Consider the following 19,984-nt stretch of genomic DNA (forward strand, 5'->3'; position numbering starts at 1 on the left):
TAACAGTGTGTGTGTGTGTGTGTGTGTGTGTGTGTTTGATCAGAGAGACACTCTGGAACTGGTCGGCGAGCCCATCGGTGGAATGGCCCGATGTCCTTACGACCCCAAACACGCCAACGTGGCACTGTTCGCAGGTAACTGACTGTCTTTTGTGGCTATGTAATGACATTACCTCACGTCCATTTACATAATGGACTGATTCGTTTAGCACTTTTTAATCTGGGATAATAAGAGCCGTACACCCAGTGGATACGCAGCATAGTAATATTTAATATCGCCTCATTTATAGCTGTTTTATTTGCCTCCATAAATGTGTTTAACCGCCACTTCTTAACGTCGCTAAGCTCAAGGACTTTCCGCTCGAACACTTTGCTACATATATCATCATGGCACAATATCGATGCTCACTTCTGGTTATTGACCGCTGACCTCTGCCGTTTGACCTCAGAGGGCAGCTTGTTCACGGGGACAGTGACTGACTTCCTGGCCATCGACGCCGTCATTTACCGAAGCTTGGGAGAGAGTCCGGCTCTGCGCACGATCAAACACGATTCCAAATGGTTCAGAGGTACTGAAAATAACATTTCAATTACATTAACATTTATATTTGTTTTTATTTGTCATCTATTTTGTTCTTTTTTATATATATACCAAAGGAATAGTCTTGAGCATTTGTGGCATTCCACAGAAAATTGTATTTACTTATTTATTTAATTAAAAATATTTAAGAGTGTTTTCCCCATCGATTTAGATCACAGTAATGCACGCATTATCGCTCAAAAGTTTTAGGGCTAGTAATTCAAATAAAACCAATCAATCAATAACATTAATAAGAAGAAATGTTTCTTGAGCAGCAAATCAGAATAATAGAATAACTTCCCGAAAAATCGTGAGACACAGAATCACAGAAGACTAGTGTAATGATGATAACATTTCTTCTTTACATTGCAATTTAAAACGTATACAAATATAAAACAGCTATTTAAAAGTATAGCAATATTTGACTAAATTACTGTCGTTTAGTAAAGCGTTCATGAGCGTTTTTCAAAAACATTAGCATGATGCCAAAATGTTGTAATTTTTAAAATCTTGATTAGGGCTTTTTCTCTTCAAATACTGATGTGCTCAATTAATTGTCGTGAGTTTATTTTTATATTATTAAAAAAGGCTTTGCATCACAAGAAGTTATGAAATCTCCATTTAAACTGAGGTTTGTGGATGAGCAAAACGCATTTTCAAAATCAACTAGTCAGCGGGTTGTCTGATTTTTTTAAAAAGCCCTGTATAATTAGGTTTCATCTCTACCAACTAAATGTGATTTTTACATCATGATATTTTGGACACTAAATATGGCCTTTCAGTAGACCAACTGACAGATATTTAACACAGAAATAAGCCAAATCGCAATGTTTTGCAATTTAAGAAAACATCTTGAAATTTAGTTGACTAGCTGGTCATCCTCAGGCATTATTAGCTTAAAAATATGGCTTCTTTATTAGTTTTGATGGTTCAGTGGAGGAACTTTATCATCCAGGAAACGTTCAAAGTTCTTTATCACAGAAAAGTGTGTCAAATTTCAAAATGTATAGAGTAAAAAAAAAAAAAAAAAAAAGGACCAAAAATTGTCCTTCTGCTTCACTCTTTAAAAAATCAAGGTTCTTTATTGGCATTGATGTTTCCTTTAAGGACATCCAAAGAAACTTTCTATTTCTAAGGTTCTTCAGAGTGGAAAAAGGTTCTTCTGTGGCTTCACTGTAAAAAAAACAAAACAAATGACTGTTTCTGAGTGTTATATAGTTGGTCATAACGTAAATTAAAACACTATATTAGTATATTTTAAACATTATTTTTAGTGATACAGCAAGCGGGTTCAAACGAGGGAAGAGTCAAACTTATTTTCTGCTCATCATATACCGCGTAAGCCACAATAGAGCAAAAGCTGCACTTAACCTAGTTTAGTAAAAATAAATTGCATTCGTGTCACTCTGCAATCTACCTGTCGGTCTGAAGTGGGGTTTGTTTTGTAGGTTTGAAAACAGTTTCAGGAAGCTGCACCGAGTGTGATTTCGCACCAGACACACAGAGAGCGCTAACAAAACCGAATGGGATTTTTACCTGAGTTGTTTTTCACAAATACGTGAGACCTTGTAACCACGGGAAACTGCACGGAGCTCTCGGGAGCCTCATGCAGACGAGAATAGGTGGATTTGTGTATAATTTAGAGCTCTCTATTTGAACTTTGAATACTGGAGAGCTATGAGTTGAACATCTCTATAAAAGAATCATTGAGAGAGCGGGAGCGACATCCCTTCGGAGCAGCAAAGACCTGCGTGTGCTTTCTAAAACACACACCGCTCAAAGAGAGCGAGAGATGGAGAAGAGAGGCCAAGACCTCCGAATGTCCTCTCTTCACTCTCTTTGCTTTATTTAAGAGGACATGCATGTTTTATGAGGACTATCTCTGCCTCATTCAGTTCTCTCGCTGTATATCTCTTTCTCTCCCCGCCTCCCTCTGGGACTGTGCATATGTTGTTTGTTCAGATGAAATGTCTTTATAATGACTGATGAGTGTTTACTTATTTGAGCTGCAATTTCTCCATAGGACGCCCTAAGAATGTGAAATTAAAGCCCGTGTTTGTGTGTCTTTTGCAGAGCCTTATTTTGTGAGCGCCGTGGAATGGGGCCCTCATATCTACTTTTTCTTCAGGGAGATGGCCATGGAGTTCAATTACCTGGAGAAGGTAAGAAAAGCACAGGCGGAGGTTTACGCTGCTGTTCAAAAGTTTGGGGTTTGTAAAATTAGTTGTTTTTGGGAAAAAAAAAAAAAAAAAATGCTGGGCATTTATTTGATAAAAAGTGAAATTATTATTAGAATTTAAAATGACTGATTTCTGTTTGGATATATTGCAGAAAGTGATATATACTGTGATCAAAGCTGAATTTCAGCATAATTTCAGTGTCATTTGATCTTTCAGAAATCAATATGCAGTCCATGAAAACATTTCTTATATTATAAAAAAATAAATAAATATATATATATATATATATATATATATATATATATATATATATATATATATATATATATATATATATATATATGTCTTTAATTTGTTTAATCACAATTTTTTTCCACATATTTACTTTATTTTCCCCATATTTGCAGGAAGTGGACTAAAGCATGTGTCAGTAAGGTTATTCGAGCTTTATAAATGAAAACCTTTTTTACGATCACTGATCAATTTGTCCCAGTATAATTTTCTTTAAAAATGACTGACCCCAAAAGTCAACTCGTACCGTTTATTGAAACGACGCTACTTTAATAATAACTAAAGTTTCAAGGTTGTAATATCATATTCATAACATCATTATATGACCGCCCACGAATATCTGTCAGTGACAGTTCGGTAATGAGTTTCTTCAACAGAACAGATTTGTATTACGTGGCTCCTCTGCAGCGAATGGGTGCCGTCAGAATGAGAAACATGTTAGTAACATCTGAAGTAATCCACAACACTCTTCAGAAGTGAAAAACTGACATGGAAACAAGACATTTTTGGCTAAACTGGTTAAAATAGCAGTCCCCTGTCCATAGTATTACTTTCTCCAGTTCCTTTAAGTCAAATAAAAGTGAGAAAATGGTTGGGCGAAACTAAATTACGACTGCTTTTGGCACAAGAAGACTTGACCAAACTTTATAATTGGACCGTTGAAAAAAAAAGAATAAAATGCATTAGAGCAGAGCATGGCCCCTTTTACACTAACTGGTGAATTGTCACGATTGAAATGTGAGGTTGGAAAGCGGTTCTCCAGTGAATGGTCACTAAATAGAGGCTGTGTGTTTTGTGTGTGGGCTTTAGGTGATGGTGTCCCGCGTGGCGCGTGTGTGTAAAGGTGATTTGGGCGGCTCTCAGAGGGTGTTGGAGCGCCAGTGGACGTCGTTTCTGAAAGCGCGTCTGAACTGCTCGATCCCGGGAGACTCGCACTTCTACTTCAACCTGCTGCAGTCCACCAGCCCCATCATACGCATGCAGGGCAGGGACGTCATCCTGGGGGTCTTCTCGACACCCTCCAACAGGTACACACACCGACACAGGAGGAATCCTAAAGAGGATCATTTACATTACTGTGGAACAATCTGTGTGAGTGAATGATGAATGCAGATGAGACAGTAATGTGATTCAACAGCCCTGATGCAAATAAGGACAAAGCCCTCTGAGAAGGTTATTTTCTTCAAACCATATTGGCATCATTTATTCTCATATCAGTTTCCATTCCCAGATCGGTCTGCGTTCTATTATTTGTGAGACACTTTAAAGGTGAATTTCCCAAGAACTTACCTGCCTCATATGTTATTATTCTCTTAGTTTGATTACATTTTTTCATATTTTAATTGTCATAATTATATTGAAAATGGCCAGTTACATAATGATTTATTATATTATTTTATGTATTTTTTGGCAGTTTTATTGATATTTTTGATATAAATAACTTATAAATACTATTTGTTCATGATTATTTAGAAAAAAAAATTGTAAGTTGAGTAAATTACAAATAATTGAAGAAATTATATAAGATGATTCTTTTAAAGTATGTGCTGGTTAAAACTGTTAAAATAGAATTCATACATATACGTGTATCCGTGTGTCTGTGTGTGTGTGTGTGTGTGTGTGTGTGTGTGCAAAAGTAATGCGACTATAAAGTTATATATATATAAACACCATTTACATTAATGATAATTTCACAAAAAAGAGTGAAACACAATTATGAGAATGAGATTTTTCATTAAGTTTATGAGTGAGAAAGTTCTTAACTGGCATTAAAATAATGTCCTCGTTTTTCTGTAAGTAAAATATAATTTCCTCTGGGGTTGGTGATGAAATACGATGTGGGCATGTTTTTGTGACATTCACTCCGTAAATGTGTAAAGATTACGAAACGTAACTAAATTGAAGGGAAATGGAAAGCGGTTCTACACACGCACGTACACACGTTCCTCTGTGATTTCGCTTCTTATTAGTCTGTTTTGAACCCGAGCAGCACGAATGAATCCAATTTCAAGGCAATTTGGATTTTGTTCTTTTGATATTCTGCCTAAAAGGCCTATTTTTTTTTTTTTTTTCTCCAGTAGGAAGACAGCGTGAGAGTTTGATTGTCTCGGGAGAAAGATTGTTTAAAATTCTGTTATCAGAGATGTTAAGAAACGCCGTAAACACATTTGAACGATGGACAAATCACTGATCAGCTTTTCTCAGGCTTATAAATGGCCGGCTTGCATTGTGCTGTGGTTTATAGTAGCGGTTGTGACATCTGTCAAAATGTGCGAAGAGAGCGAGTCAGAGAAAGAGAAACAACTATACGTTTAGAGAAATGTGCTTCTACCTGGGAAGCCTGTACAAAATGTACTATAGTAGTGCTTTTGGACACTATTATGATTGAAATACAATGGTGTTCTATGAGGTCTTTACAGTTCCATTTATATTGTATGGTCTATTTGCCAGACTTTTGTATGTAGTCTTGCACCGTGGTACCAGTAAAATGGTTTTTGTAAATATATTAATACTTTTATTCATCAAGAATGCATTTAAATCGTTAAAAAGAAAGACATTATTTTGAAAGAATTTTAAAATATATTTTAACTTCAAATAATGCTGTCAAATGATTAATTGTGATTAATCACATCCAAAACAAAGGTTTTTGTTTACATTTATTATATATATATATATATATATATATATATATATATATATATATATATATATATATATATATATATACAGACACAAATGCATCTACTTAAGGAAAATATGTCATGGTTCTATAATAATATAAGGTAATAGAATTTAAATATGTGTATATATATACATATATATATATATATATATATATATATATATATATATATATATATATATATATATATATACTTTATATTTATGTATATTCACATATGCACACATTATGTAAAAAAAAAAAACATTTATTTTAGATGTGATTAATCGTTTGACAGCACATATTTTTTTTAACCGAATAAATACAGCCTGTTGAGCATAAGAGCCTTCTTTTCAAAGCATTAAAAATGGGGTTTATTAATATGCCATTGGACAGTACCATAGTAATTACGGATGCAACATTAGTCCAAACAGTTTTTTATGATGATTATCTCAGAAATTATCATGGTATTACCATCACCAAAGGGCGCCGCGGGCTGATTTTCACAGGATGGTAAGAGATTGAGGTTTATACACTGACTTTTTATGTCTCTGTGGAAACTGAACCCCCTCTGAGCAAATGTGGCGTAATATTTGTAAATGGGTGGCAGATACTCCTGGATTGACACATGCAGTAAATGTAAAATGTCTCTTTGTCGTACCACAGAGCGGTTTTACACCGGCACGGCATACCTGGGAGTATAAATGATCACTGGGACAAGCTAAAAAATGAAAGATTTGACGGTGAATTTCACACTGAAACAACAGGGCTTGAAATAACTCCCTATTGAGAATAGACATTTGCATACTGTAGACCCAAAATAAAAGGCTGCGGAGACAATGGGAGGAAAAGAAATGGCAGAAGATGCTGTAGAACAAGCAGCCGATAATCTGAGCTCACGGGCTTACCGCGAGAATGAATCGTTCTGTTCTGTGCTGAGTTAACTGGATAAACAGTCAAGTACATCATAAAACCAGCCCAAATGTTGTTCTGTCAGCTCTCTGTGTGGATCCCGAGAGCTCGTAACACTCTGTAAGAGCCCTCACTAGTCTGCAGGCACACCGTGAGTGTGTGTTCAGCATGATATACTGCAGTCCATCAGGTGGATGATGAGGGCCGTTTTCACTAGATTACCTCTCATTGTGTTCGTATGATTAGAATAAAAATGAGCTCCGTCCATCGGCTTCTAGGGAAGGGTTTTGGTGTTGTATCTGCTCTGCTAGATGTGCGAGCAAATCACAGGACAGCCGCTGAGAAAGGAAAGGGATAAAGACGAATGAGAAGTTGGACGTCATTTGAGCGCTAGGTGTGTTCTTATGAAAGATGCACTTATTTATGGGTGTTTTGTGCTTGTGGTCTATGCTTTGTTCTCTGCATGTGAATGAAGCCTAAGGAAATAAGCCACAAGTGGCTGTCAGTAACACTCTTAACCATACAACAAATCACCCTAACACAGCCTTGATTGGCATACTACCTTTTTAATAATAATAATAATAATAATAATAATAATAATAATAATAATAATAATAATAATAATAATAATAATAATATATTATTATTATAATGCTACATATAATAATAATAATAATAATAATAATAATAATAATAATATAATAATAATAGCTGTAATAATTATTATTAATTAATATTAATAATAATAATAGTAATTAGTAATGATAATAATAACAGCAATACTATTAATAATCATCATCATCATAATATTGATCATAATTATAGTATTATTATTACGATAAGGAGCATAATAATAATAAAATATGTTTTATTTTTTATTAATTATAATAATGAATATAATTAGTAATAATAATAATAATTAGTAGTAGTAGTAGTATTATCAACTATATTAATATATATATATATATATATATATATATATATATATATATATATATATATATATATATATATATATATATATATATATTATGCTCAATAAATATTACAAATATTACAATGTTATTAGTAGTAGTAAAAGTTGCCATATTGAATGATCTCTCAATTCTTTATTATATTAATAATAATAATTTAACCATAATTATATTATTATTATATGACCCTAAATAAGCTGTATGTTAATATATAACCGTACATAGGATAATAAATTATATTATTTGTGTAAAAATATTGCTGTTATTGAACATGAATTGATTTATGTATTAATATGTGTATGCTTGCTTGCAACCGTTAATGACAGCCTATAATTAGACTAACAAACTGTGTAATTGTTATTTGAATTATTGTTATTCTTTGTATTAGTAATAATAATAATAATAGAAATTATATTAAAGTTCTGATTAGTATTATTTAGCAAATATGAGTAATAATAATAATAATAATCAGAATAATAAATACAATTCTACAACAAAGTTCGCAAGTAAAATAGTTGTTTAGCTTAACTTAAGTTGTTTACTGTTTTTTACATGTGTTTCTTAAATATCTTACCTTAAATATCACAAATGCTTGAGATTTGGCAGTGGTTGGCAGTAGCATCTGAAGAGAGAGTTATTGTGTGCTGTGCCCTGGCTGTGTTACTCGCTCTAGAGTTATGGCTGAGCTTTTATGCCAAAGTACAAACAGCATGAGGCTCCTCCTGCTTTGCGCCGTGTCCATTTTTCTCGTTTAGTCCTCATTTCTCAGCCCCCCGCCGCGTCTTGTCTCAAACGGCCACGAGAGGCTTTGCCGCAGAGCTTTGTGTGATGAGGTGATCTTGGCCCGTTCACCTCGAGCCCACTGGGCTGGGCAGTTACTCAGGCACGGCGCCAGAAAGCCTTTAAAGTAGTGGACGATAGGTGACCAGGGCCGAGAGCCAGAGAGAGCGGGTGAAAGTAGAGCTCGTTTGTCTAGCTTGAGCTTTACAAGACTGTAGATCACTGCATCTGACAGCTCATTGGCTGGATTAGAGTCGGAGGCCACAAACTTCTGACAGCTTATTGGCTTAAGAGGTGTTCTCAAAATGGCCCCTATTCGGACCCCTTCTGCACCATCTCGGTTTTTGCATTGGCAACACACAGTCTTTTGTGAAGGAAAAGATTAATAGGTTTCATGTTGTTTTTGTTTTTTTTTAAGAACTTTCTTAATTATCACAAGGTTGCTTTTATTTGATAAAAGCAAATATTTACAATAAAAAGTAATATTGTGAAATATTATTACTATTTAAAATACAATTGTATTTATTTTTGCAATTCAAAAAAACACTTTATTTTTGAATGTATTGAAATGTATATGAAAACATACTAAAATGCTGATTTGCTGCTCCAAAAAAAGAAGAAAGATTAACAATGTTGGAAACATCATTTTTCTTTTCTTATTTTACATTTTGTATAATTATGCAGTATAATACCACACAATGTAATGCAATACAATACAATGCAAAAATAAACTGTAAAATAAAACCAAAAGGAAAACTAGAAAAGGTTAGAAATAAAAAAATACCAGAAATAAAAGCGTATAGTAAATACTATAAAAGCATGCAAAAATGCTAAAATAGCACAGATGGATATTGTGTAAAATTGTGGATTCTTCATTTTGTTTTAATTAAAAGTTTTGAAAGGTAGTGCACAAACATGTTTGCTTTCATTATTTGTGGAAAACACCTAAGGTAATATTTAAAAGATAATAATAAAATTGCCTGTGTAATTACGGTAGATGTTTTTAAAATAACATTACGATATCTTAATTTGTATTCTGCAGAAGAAATTCAGTCATGCAGGTTTAAAACAGTTTTCATTTTTGGTTGAACTATCCTCCTAATTATATGCAATAACTAGCAAACACTACTAATGCAGTCGCAGTGTGTCAGAACGTTATGTTATTCCTTTAATTGCCTTCATTTTTAGTCACCTGCTGAGGTAAAATGAGAGAGGTGTCGATGCCCTAATGGCACTTGTAGAACATTATTGTTTTCCCCTTTATTCTTTTTAAATAGCTGAGGTAATTATAAGGTTGTGCTTCACAGTGAAGAGACGAGGAGGAAGGTGCCATCCAGTGACATCTCTGTTAATTTGGTGTAATCTTTGGCACAGATGTCCTCCATAAGCGCGGGCAGGCGGCGGGCTCAGGCCGTCTCCAAATCAGTCCATTAACACCGAGCCCACTGCGTCATTTCTGTCCATCAATCTGCACGCATTTTCCAAATTTTCCAAATGAGACCCTTCATTCCCAAAGCCCTTCAATTACCAATAGCCCATATTTAACAGATCAGAGCCCGTATTTTCAGTGTATCTATTAGTGGGGGATATTAGAGGGGAATTGAGCAGAAATGGAATGATTAGAATTGAATGAGCAGACCTCATCATATCCGAATGCGATGATTGCTCTGGAGCTGTCTTATCGGCTTCGGGTTTTATTTAGTCACCGTGCGGAAGGTGGAAGGATTCATTTGCGCCATCATTGCGATTAGGATAATGTAGCTATTGTCTGAAACTTAAGCCAGCATCAAAATGACTTCCCCAAATTAGTGTCTGATTAAAAAAATGCAGCCTGTGAATCGTATAATCAATTTATATATAATAATATGGTAACACTTTACAATAAGTGCCATTTGTTAACATTATGTTAATGTTGATATCTTGATGTTGATGCAACAAACAATGAACAATGCATTTATTACAGTATTTATTCATCTTTGTTAATGTTAACACACACACGGCTTGTGATTTTAATAATGCATTAGTAAATGCTGAAATTAGCATTAACTGATTTTAATAAATGCTGTAGAAGTGTTGTTTATTCATAGTTCGTGTTAACTAATGAACCTTATTGTAAAGTGTTTCCAATCATTAGTAAGTGAGCTTTCTCGCTGTATGGTTCAGCCAAAAAGCATCATTTATTCAATATAATTTCATACAAAATCCTTTGACTTTCTTTTTGCTCGAAACACAAAAAATATAAAACAGCTTTGTCTTTTTCGTTTGTTTGTATGTTTTCGTATAACGAAAGATAACGAGGACCGAAGTGTTTCAACCATTATGTTCCACACAAGAAATATTAATGTCATATTTATGGTAATTGAAACAAGATCAAATATACGTATTAGACAGAAAAAGCTAAAATTAGAGATGGAGACAGAGCTGGAAATAAAAATGAAAGCTATTTGGAAAAAGTAATAAAACTCGGAAAAGCACATAACATTAAAATGAAAATTAAAAGAATATGCAAATAAAAGCTATTTCAAAAAGTAATACACACTATAATAGTATAAAATACTAGAACAACACTGCACTCTAATACTGAGAAATGGCCTGCAAAAATATTGAGTTGAGTAATCAATTTTTAATGTAACTTTTTAATTAGCCTTTTATTGATGCTTTTACGTCACTGATGAATTAAATATATTGATCTATTTATATAAACTTCCTCAAGTCATACTTCAGAGGTTATTTTAGATCACCAGAAAACTAAATTTTGTTTAAAAGTAACCTCCCTGAAAACCAGCAGCTGGTTTAAAAACCTCTCTAAAACCAGGCTGCTAAACCAGCTACGATCAGACAAAAAGATCAGCTAAAACCAGCCAAGCAGGGTTTTTTCAGACAATACGAGGTCTTTTGATGTTCAAATATTCAGTGGATTCACCAAAGCGGTTTGTTGAATGGAGTGTATGAATTAGTTTCGTTCGAGGCTGTTTGTGAGTTTTGTTGTGGATGCCAGGGCTTGGATTTGCCACAACGCTGTCGTTTCAGATAAAGGACCACGAGGTTCGGTTCATCTTTGGCCCAGCTTTGGATCAGTATTGGCCAAATGTTGTCCAGCGTTGGCTCAGCAGGTCTGGTGTCAGGTGAGGGGTGCAGACAAGCCCTCTCTCTCCAGCTCCAGCAGGACACCTCACAGAACTCGCCAAATCTGTCACCGCCGTACAAACACACATGTTCTGAGAGCAGCTGACGGGGCCATGTGTGAGCACAGCCTGCTCCTGTTTTACAATTCACACAAGAATCAAATCCATTGTTAATATTTGCTCGTTTGTTGTCCCAACAAAAATTATAGCACCTTCTGGAGGAAAAAGTAGTGCAAAAGAATATTAGGATGTAAAATTTAAACAATAATTCCCCAGAAAAGAAGACATATTTAGAAATAAATGTCAAATTATTGCATAACTTAATTATGTTACGAAAACTAACAATAATTATCATCTTTTAAAATTTCATCTATTAAGTAATTAAAATTTTATTTGGACTAATGGTTAAAAAAATTTCATATTTTTATTGTATTTTGGCACCAAGGATGCATTTATTATATCAAACATACTGTAAACACTAATATTGTGAAATATTTTTACAATTTAAAAATTTGATATACTTATACTATATTTTATAAAATGTAATTTATAAAAGCTGATTTTTCATCATAATTACTGCAGTCTTAAGTGTCACGTGATCCTTCAGAAATCATTCTAATATGCTGATATGGTTGTTTTTTATGATTATCTGAACAATCAAAAAGTTTAAAAGTAAATCATTTATTTTATTTATGTCTTAACGCTCACTTTTCAATTTAATGTATCTTCACTGAATAAAAATTTATTTCTTACTCACCCCAAACATTTAACAGTAGTATACAAGTATTAATTTTCACGTGTATGCATCAAAGCACACCAAAATCTATCATTTCATATTTTGCATAAGGCTTCAGTTCACAGCAAGCCTTCAAAAAAGACTGGTTGTCTTGTTGTGGTTGAAAACTGAAATCTGGACAGATAAGAGGATCCAAGTTTCCTCAACAGTCCATCTGACCTCCCACCGCTTGGAAGTGGAGGAGAGAGAGAGACAAGCTGCCCTGGAACACATGGTGAACACCTGCAGACCAGAACACACACACACACACACACCATCAGGCTGTACACTTGCCCATCCTGGCAGTTCATTTTACAGCTTCCTTCTGTGTCTGACTGATCTATGATTTCCTTTCTGTTTCATGTGCATCAAGCTATAATATTTTGCTTTTAAAAGGAGGAATTCACCCAAAAAATAAAACTGTCATTATTTATTCATCCTCATATATTTTAAAGGAGGTTTTTCTGTCTTTCATGAAGAACAGAAATATGTTTTTCATGTATTGAAAGCGCATAGTGACTAAAAAGCACCACGGAAAAAAAAAGCAGTCCATATGTGTGCTGTATTGTTATATGTATAATGCTTATGAGCTAAATTATAGCCGAATGTAAATGAGGTGAGCTTGTAGAGTCACTTGAGTTTGTTCTGGAGTTTGATGTGAGTGGCTGTAGAGACGTTCTCTAATGAGATGCAGCAGTGGCAGATTGGTCGATTAGTCTGTCAGCTCCAGAAAAATGAATGGTCTTGTTGTGACATGTCACTTTGGCTCAGGGTAACAGTGTGTGTGTGTGTGAGCTTGTGAAAATGTGTCAGACTGCGAGTGTGTGTGTGTGTGTGTGTGTTTGAGGTGTGGATTGGATCAGTGATGTGTCTTGACCCTCTTGCTGATCTGTGTCTTCCCAGCATCCCCGGCTCTGCGGTGTGTGCGTTTGACATGCAGCAGCTGGCACGTGTGTTTGAGGGCAGATTCAAGGAGCAGAAATCACCAGAATCCATATGGACCCCTGTACCTGATGAACTAGTACCTAAACCCAGGTGTCTGTCTGTCTGCCTACATATCTATTGTTTTATAATTCTCTCGTTCTATTCATCCATCCGTCCATCTAATCATCCATTCTTTTATCTGTCAATTTATTGTTTATAATTTGATCTATCTATTGTTATGTTCATCCTTCTACTGTATACATCATCCATCCATCCATCCATCAATACATCCATCAATATCTATCCATTGGTACTTTCAGCCATCCATACATCCATTGTTCTATTCATCCAAACATTCATCCACTTAATTGTTCTATTAATCAATCCATCATTGTATTTGCCATTCTATGCATCCATCCATCTATCAGTCAATCTCTCTCAATCTATATATTCATTTATCTATCAATCTGTCAATTTATTTATCCATCTGTCATTCTATCTTTCATTCTATATCCATCATTTTCATATGCAGGTGGTGTTTCCTGTTTGATATTTCTGCCTGCAGCACCTCCTCCAGTGAACCTTTGAGTCAGCTGCATGGTCATCAGCTGGTGCCAGCATTCATGGACGTTTTGCCCCCTATCCATCTCCTGGTGAGGGGGTGGTGGTTTATGGGGACATCTCCTCGCCACCCCTTGCAGTTGCCCTCACTGGGGTAGAAAGCCCCAATTCCAATTCCTGCCCCTCCTCGGTTACCACAAACAGTATCTTACCTTCTCTGCCTCCTCCTCCAGCTACTTGATGGCTCTCCTCAGGCTTATCCCAGTTGTCCCAGCAGCTCGGAGAAGCTGGATTGCAGACTTTCCTACAAAGCCACTGCATCCAACTTCTACAGGATGGATGGTTGCAGTCCAAGCCAAGTCAGAGTACTTGGACCTCTTGAACTCATGCGCAGCTGGTATTCCCTCTTCCTGTGACACCGTCAGCTCAATAATGAGGGCCTTCTTGGCCGCTTTTGGCCCACACAACAGCACCCAGCCTTAATGTTGTCTGGATGATCTCTATTGGAAAGATAAGCTGAGTGTCCAGATCAACATGCACCTCCCATTCTGTTACTGGAGTGAGCAGGCACCTTCTCGCCACTGTCTTCTGCCTGCCTTCTGCTGATCTAAGGAACTGAATATTTGGCTGAAGGATATCCGAAGAGCTATTAGCATGGAATCTGCATCTTTCCACCTGTTCTGCCAACTTCCTCAGCACCTGATAATGCCATAATCTAAAGTGGCCCTGTGTCAATGCAACGTTGCATTCTGACAGGATATGTTGAAGGCCTGCATTAACTTTTTGCACAGGGGCACTTGTCTCTCCCAGTGATTTCGAGGACAAGGGAGGGTGTTGTACGACGGTGTCACAAGGAAGCTGAGTCATGACTAAGAAGTTCGCTAGAAATTTGCCCATGTTATGATCCTGTTAATGGTGTCCTCTCAGCGGGTCCATGCTCCTTGTTTTACCTATTTGTGTTGTAACCTGTTAATGGCTTGGTCGACCTCCTGCTGGGCCTCCATCTGTGCCCAGTGCAGATAGTCACCCCTGCACTCTTCACAGCTTTATCCTGGATTCCTTTAGCTCGAATACAAGACGGGTATTCTCCTGCTTGTATCCAAGGTTGATGGAAGCTGAAGGGCATTTCTGCCAAAGAGGCCTGTGTCATAGAAACATCTTGAGAGGCCCACCCACTTCCTGATGTAGGTGTTAGAGATGGTGTCCATCCTGCTGGCTAAGGATGGTGGTATTTTGGACACCAAGTCTCCATGCTGGTGTGAATTGGTAACAGCATACCTTCAATTTTCCAGGAAGCTTGGTGCTGTCGATTTTGATGAGATGGTCTTTCTCTCCCTACCTGGTGTGAACTGTGTGCTGTTGTCCCTTACCCCTTTCCTGATTGAAAGGCTCCTAGATTTTGAGGGCTTAATCTTTATCCTAGCCCACTGTATCAGCTCTTCAAGGTTTGTACATGGGGCTGTCTGTAAGATGATTGTCACATCATCCATGAACCCTCCCAGTGCTGAGAGTCTTCCTCCTGATGGTGATCTGAGCCCTCTGGCCATCTGTCTTGCTCCAAAGAAGATGATTTCAACAAACAAGATATTGAGCAGCTCATGGCAATACCAACCTCCAACTGCTGCCATCCAGTCATAAGGCCATCAAGACAGAAACACATGCACAGGTTGTGATATACTTGGCTATGATGGTAGTCACACAAATGCTGGAATATGGAAGAATTCCAATGCAAACTCAACCAGCTTATGTGGTACAGAGCCACATCACATGCAGATTGCTCTTCTCTCTTTTGGCACATTGTATCTGCTCCCAGATCACGGATGTATGTGCAGTGCATCCTGGCCAACCTGAGAGCACAGCCTTTTGACAACTATATAGTGTTTGCTGCTGAGGAAGCTGGTCATCCTTTTGCCAAGACTGACAATAACAGTTTCCCTTCCACATTCAACAAGGCAATGCTACTGAACTATCAATTCTATCCATCCATCCACCCATTCATCCAGCCATCCATCATTCTATTCATCGATTCATTCATCCATGCATCCATCATTCTTACTATCATTCTGTTTATCTATCCATCCATATTAATAATTCATCTATCTAGTTATAGATCTTTGGTCTATTTATCCATCCTTTCTTCCATCCATGCATTGATCTATTCAACCATCCATTTATCTATTGATCTATCATTCCATCCATGCATCCATCCTGCCATCATTCTGTAATTCTGTTCATCCTTCCAAATATTGAATGTGGTTCTTTTACATTCCTAGGCCTGGAGGATGTGCAGTCCAGGGGTCAAAGTTCAGCTCCTCCAACGCTCTTCCTGACGAAGTGCTGAATTTCATCAAAACGCATCCTCTGATGGATGAAGCTGTTCCTTTGCTTGGACACAGACCCTGGATAGTCAAGACTATGGTCCGGTAAGATAAGGATACTACTCAACACAAGTGTTGTGAAAAAATATCAATAAACCCCAAGATGCTTGTTATATGAAGTGTGTTGCAGAGAGTAGAATGGATGAAACATTATTCTCAAGGTCTGCTAAAAGCCATGCTGCTTAAACTGAAATTGGCAGATATCAAAGTCCGAGCTCTGCTGTAGTGTGGTTAGTGTTTACAGCACCTACACTCAAAGGACACCATTCTGTGAGCATTCCTATTAAAAGTGTTCCTGTAGTGTCTCCCAAGGTTAGTGGGAAAAAAACCCTTAGTTAAAATCAAAATCTGTATTCCAGAAGTGCTTCTAAAGAGAGTAAATTGCCTGAGGCCTTCAGACTCGAAGCAAAGCTTTTCTATAAGGAGAGAAAATGCAGCTGTAAATCATCTTGCTTTTAAAATTTTGACTGAAATGATTTCAATCAAATTTGGGTTTCTTTAAGATAATTAGAGGTAAATTGAAACAAAGGAGAATGGTACAAAGGAGAATGGGCATTTTCACTGAATGTTTATCTTGAATAAACATTAGTGAATTACTACTCATAAAGATTTCACTAACTTCAGCTCAGGTTTTTCATGATTACAACAAAGCAAAAGTACACAAAGTAAAAGCTGGTGTGAGCCATCAGAGACACTGGTGAAACTCCTCTGTGTTTGCCGACTTTAATCCAAATAAGCCTTTTTACACCTAATCTTCTCAAGTCTCAGCAGAGAGAGTATTTACAAATCTTATCTCTTACATTCCTTTTTAATTATTTCATAAGCTGTATTAAGAATAATACACCAAGAATGGTTTAAAACAGATAGCAGCAGCACTAAAATCTGATTGATATTTGAAGCTGTTAAATAACAAACTGTGACCATCAGCGAAATTCAACCCGAATTTACTGTCTTAGTGTTTCAGTGCACAATTCATCAAGTGAAAGCTATTGTAACTAAAAATATCTCTTTGCAAAGTTTATTCAAATTGTAATAACTTGATTTACCTCTGAAAATGACTAAGAATTGTAAATAGGCCACGTGGTTGGGGAAAATAATACAGCGTTACATTGTTTTTTCTTATTCAATATTCTGTTTCTCTTGGAAATATATCACATTATGCTTGCAAAATGGCTGGCAAATGCAGTTTTGTGCTGATTTTAAAGCACTATTTTATTTGTCTACTGTAAACAGCTTACATTTAGCATGATGAAATATAATCTTGGCTGAAAATGTCTTTTTTATTGTCTTTCATCATATTGATGTTGTAACTGTTTTATAAAAGCAATAAGCTTCTGTAATGGTTTGCATATTGCTCTTTTCCCCTCACTCTTAAGGTACCAGTTGAACACTATGGTGGTGGACACTGAGGCAGGCCCACATCGCAATCGGACAGTGGTGTTCCTCGGATCCACCAGAGGAACCGTTCTCAAGTTCCTGATCACACCTAGCCCGGAGAACCCTTACTCCAACACCAATACCTTTCTGGAAGAGCTGGAGGGCTACAACCCAGAAAGGTGAAGGGATTTCGTTTTAGAAGCAAGACCATTGTTTTTTTAGACACTGGTCAGTTTTGAGGTTATGGTGTATGTTGCAGCTTCTGTCAGAAAAGTGGAAAGTAAACATCCAAAATATACATTTACATCAATTTGTATGTATAGAAATGAGTCACAAACAATACGCAGGCTTTTTTCCCTAAACCTTCATATGAGCATTTTCTCCAAACCTTACAGTTTTTATCTATTCCGGGGGTTACCGTAGCAGGTTTGTTATTTTATTGTTTGCCTGATAAATATTACATCAAATAGTCACCATTATTTACATATTACATATCAGATTGTTTCAAATGATTCAAAGAGGTAAAAGAAAAAAGGAAGTATAGTGTCATTCTTCAGCTGATGTCAGTTCAGTGTTGATTCACTTCCGTTAATAACTATAGAAAACAATGATGTCATGATGAACTCAATGACAATTTAAAAATGCTGTTAATGTTGAATGTGACTCTGGGTCACCAACCAGCCTAAGGTAGCACAGGTATATTTGTAGCAATAGCCAAAAATACATTGTATTGGTCAAAAATATTGATTATTTTTTTAGACCAAAAACCATTAGGACGTTAAGTAAAAAATCATGTTCCATGAAGATATTTTGTACTATAAATATATCAAAACTTAGTTTTTGATCAGTAATTCTCATTGCTAAGAACTTCAAACTTTACTGCACAAATGTAAAGGCCATTTCCTCAATATTTAGAATTTTCTGGACCTTATGATTCCAGATTTTCAAATACTTGCATATTGTCCTATATTGTCCTATATCACAACTAAACATACATCAATGGAAATATTATTTATTCAGCTTTCAGATGATTTCTAAATCTCAGTTTTGAAAAAATTACACATATGACTGGTTTTGTGGTCCAGGGCCACGAATAGAGTGATTTTTTTTTTCCTAATTGTTAATAGTGTTTTGGTGTGAGCGATAAAAGGAAATATACTGCAAAAACCTTTCATTCTGATATCTTAACAAAATGAATTTTGAACCTTGCTTTATCCATTGTTCATATTTCAGTCGTGGAATTATATGCAAATTGGTGCATATTTAATTAGACATTGCCTCATTTGCTGCCTCATTTGCATATTTAAAATTACTTTTCGGAAAAATTGTAAGGCAAAACAATTGCCTTAATTAAGAATATGACAACACAAAAGAGATATATCTGTGCTGCCTCGAAAAAGATGAAAGCATCTTATTAGACCAAATGTTACATTGTTACATTGGACATGTCTTGATGACTTCCTGCCTTCTAGATAAGGCAACTTGTTGCTGGATTCGGACACAAAGTATATCTTTGAAACTCAGGAGCGGAGATCAAGTTTGGTTTTCCTTTCATCTGTTTCCCGACTTCAATTTATTCCCAAAATCATTTTTTTATCAAGCAGTTTCCCACAGTTGTTTACTGTTGTGACGTTTAGCCCAGGATTAAAAACTGCACTGTCAAAGAGTAAAAGATATTCAGTATCAAATGCAACTGGAGAAATAAATCCATGCTTTTTATCCACAAACAAACAATAAACAGCGCATCTGAAAATGCCCTCAAAAGCAAAAGGAGGAAAAACTATTCAACAGGGTTTCTGATTATTTTGTGTGTGTGTGTGTGTGTGTGTGTGTGTGTGCGTGTGGCGCTCAGATGGATGAAAACATGGCTGGGTTTTTGAAGATGAAAGGCAATACCTGTCTGGAGGAAGAACAGTAAGGTTCAGAGAGATGCATGCTGGGAGATGAAGGCGAGTTGTGTGGTGGTTGAGATAAGGTTCTCAGCAGGACGCAGCGCTCACTGAGAAACACGCACACACACACACACACACACACACACACCTGAAACAAAGAGATCACTGTGTCTGCTTGACCTTCTGTCCTGCCTCAGGTGTTCTCTGGATGCCATCCAAAACTCTCACACAACTTCCTGTAATATGTCTCAATTGTCTTCCAGCTATTTATCAGTGTTTAGATTACACGTCTGATATCTGTAGAGCTACTGTTGGGAGGGTTTTCTGAGACACCGACGTTGTCATTTAATCAGAGATGTTGCAGTACTTTAATGCTTTATTAGCAGCTTGACAGTTAATGTGTGCTGGAAACAGACCAAGTCTGACTGAATCTTTTTAGTGTGTATCTTTTGGGCTGTTTGCCACTTTTTTATAGCCAAAGACAGAAAGAGAAAAGAAGATTACCGAAGAGAAAAAAAGAGTGAGGAAATTGGATTGAGAACAAGGCTGGACGAAATTTAAGAAATCGTTCACA

The 19,984-nt window shown here is 36.2% G+C and overlaps 1 pseudogene; it reads left to right on the plus strand.

Moving 5' to 3' along the window:
* The window catches only part of LOC122326913, a 160,401-nt pseudogene that overhangs the window by 127,318 nt on the left and 13,099 nt on the right, over window positions 1-19,984 (plus strand).

The sequence above is a fragment of the Puntigrus tetrazona genome, chromosome 2 (genome assembly GCF_018831695.1).
Source record: "Puntigrus tetrazona isolate hp1 chromosome 2, ASM1883169v1, whole genome shotgun sequence".
In the NCBI taxonomy this organism is placed as follows: Eukaryota; Metazoa; Chordata; class Actinopteri; order Cypriniformes; family Cyprinidae; genus Puntigrus; species Puntigrus tetrazona.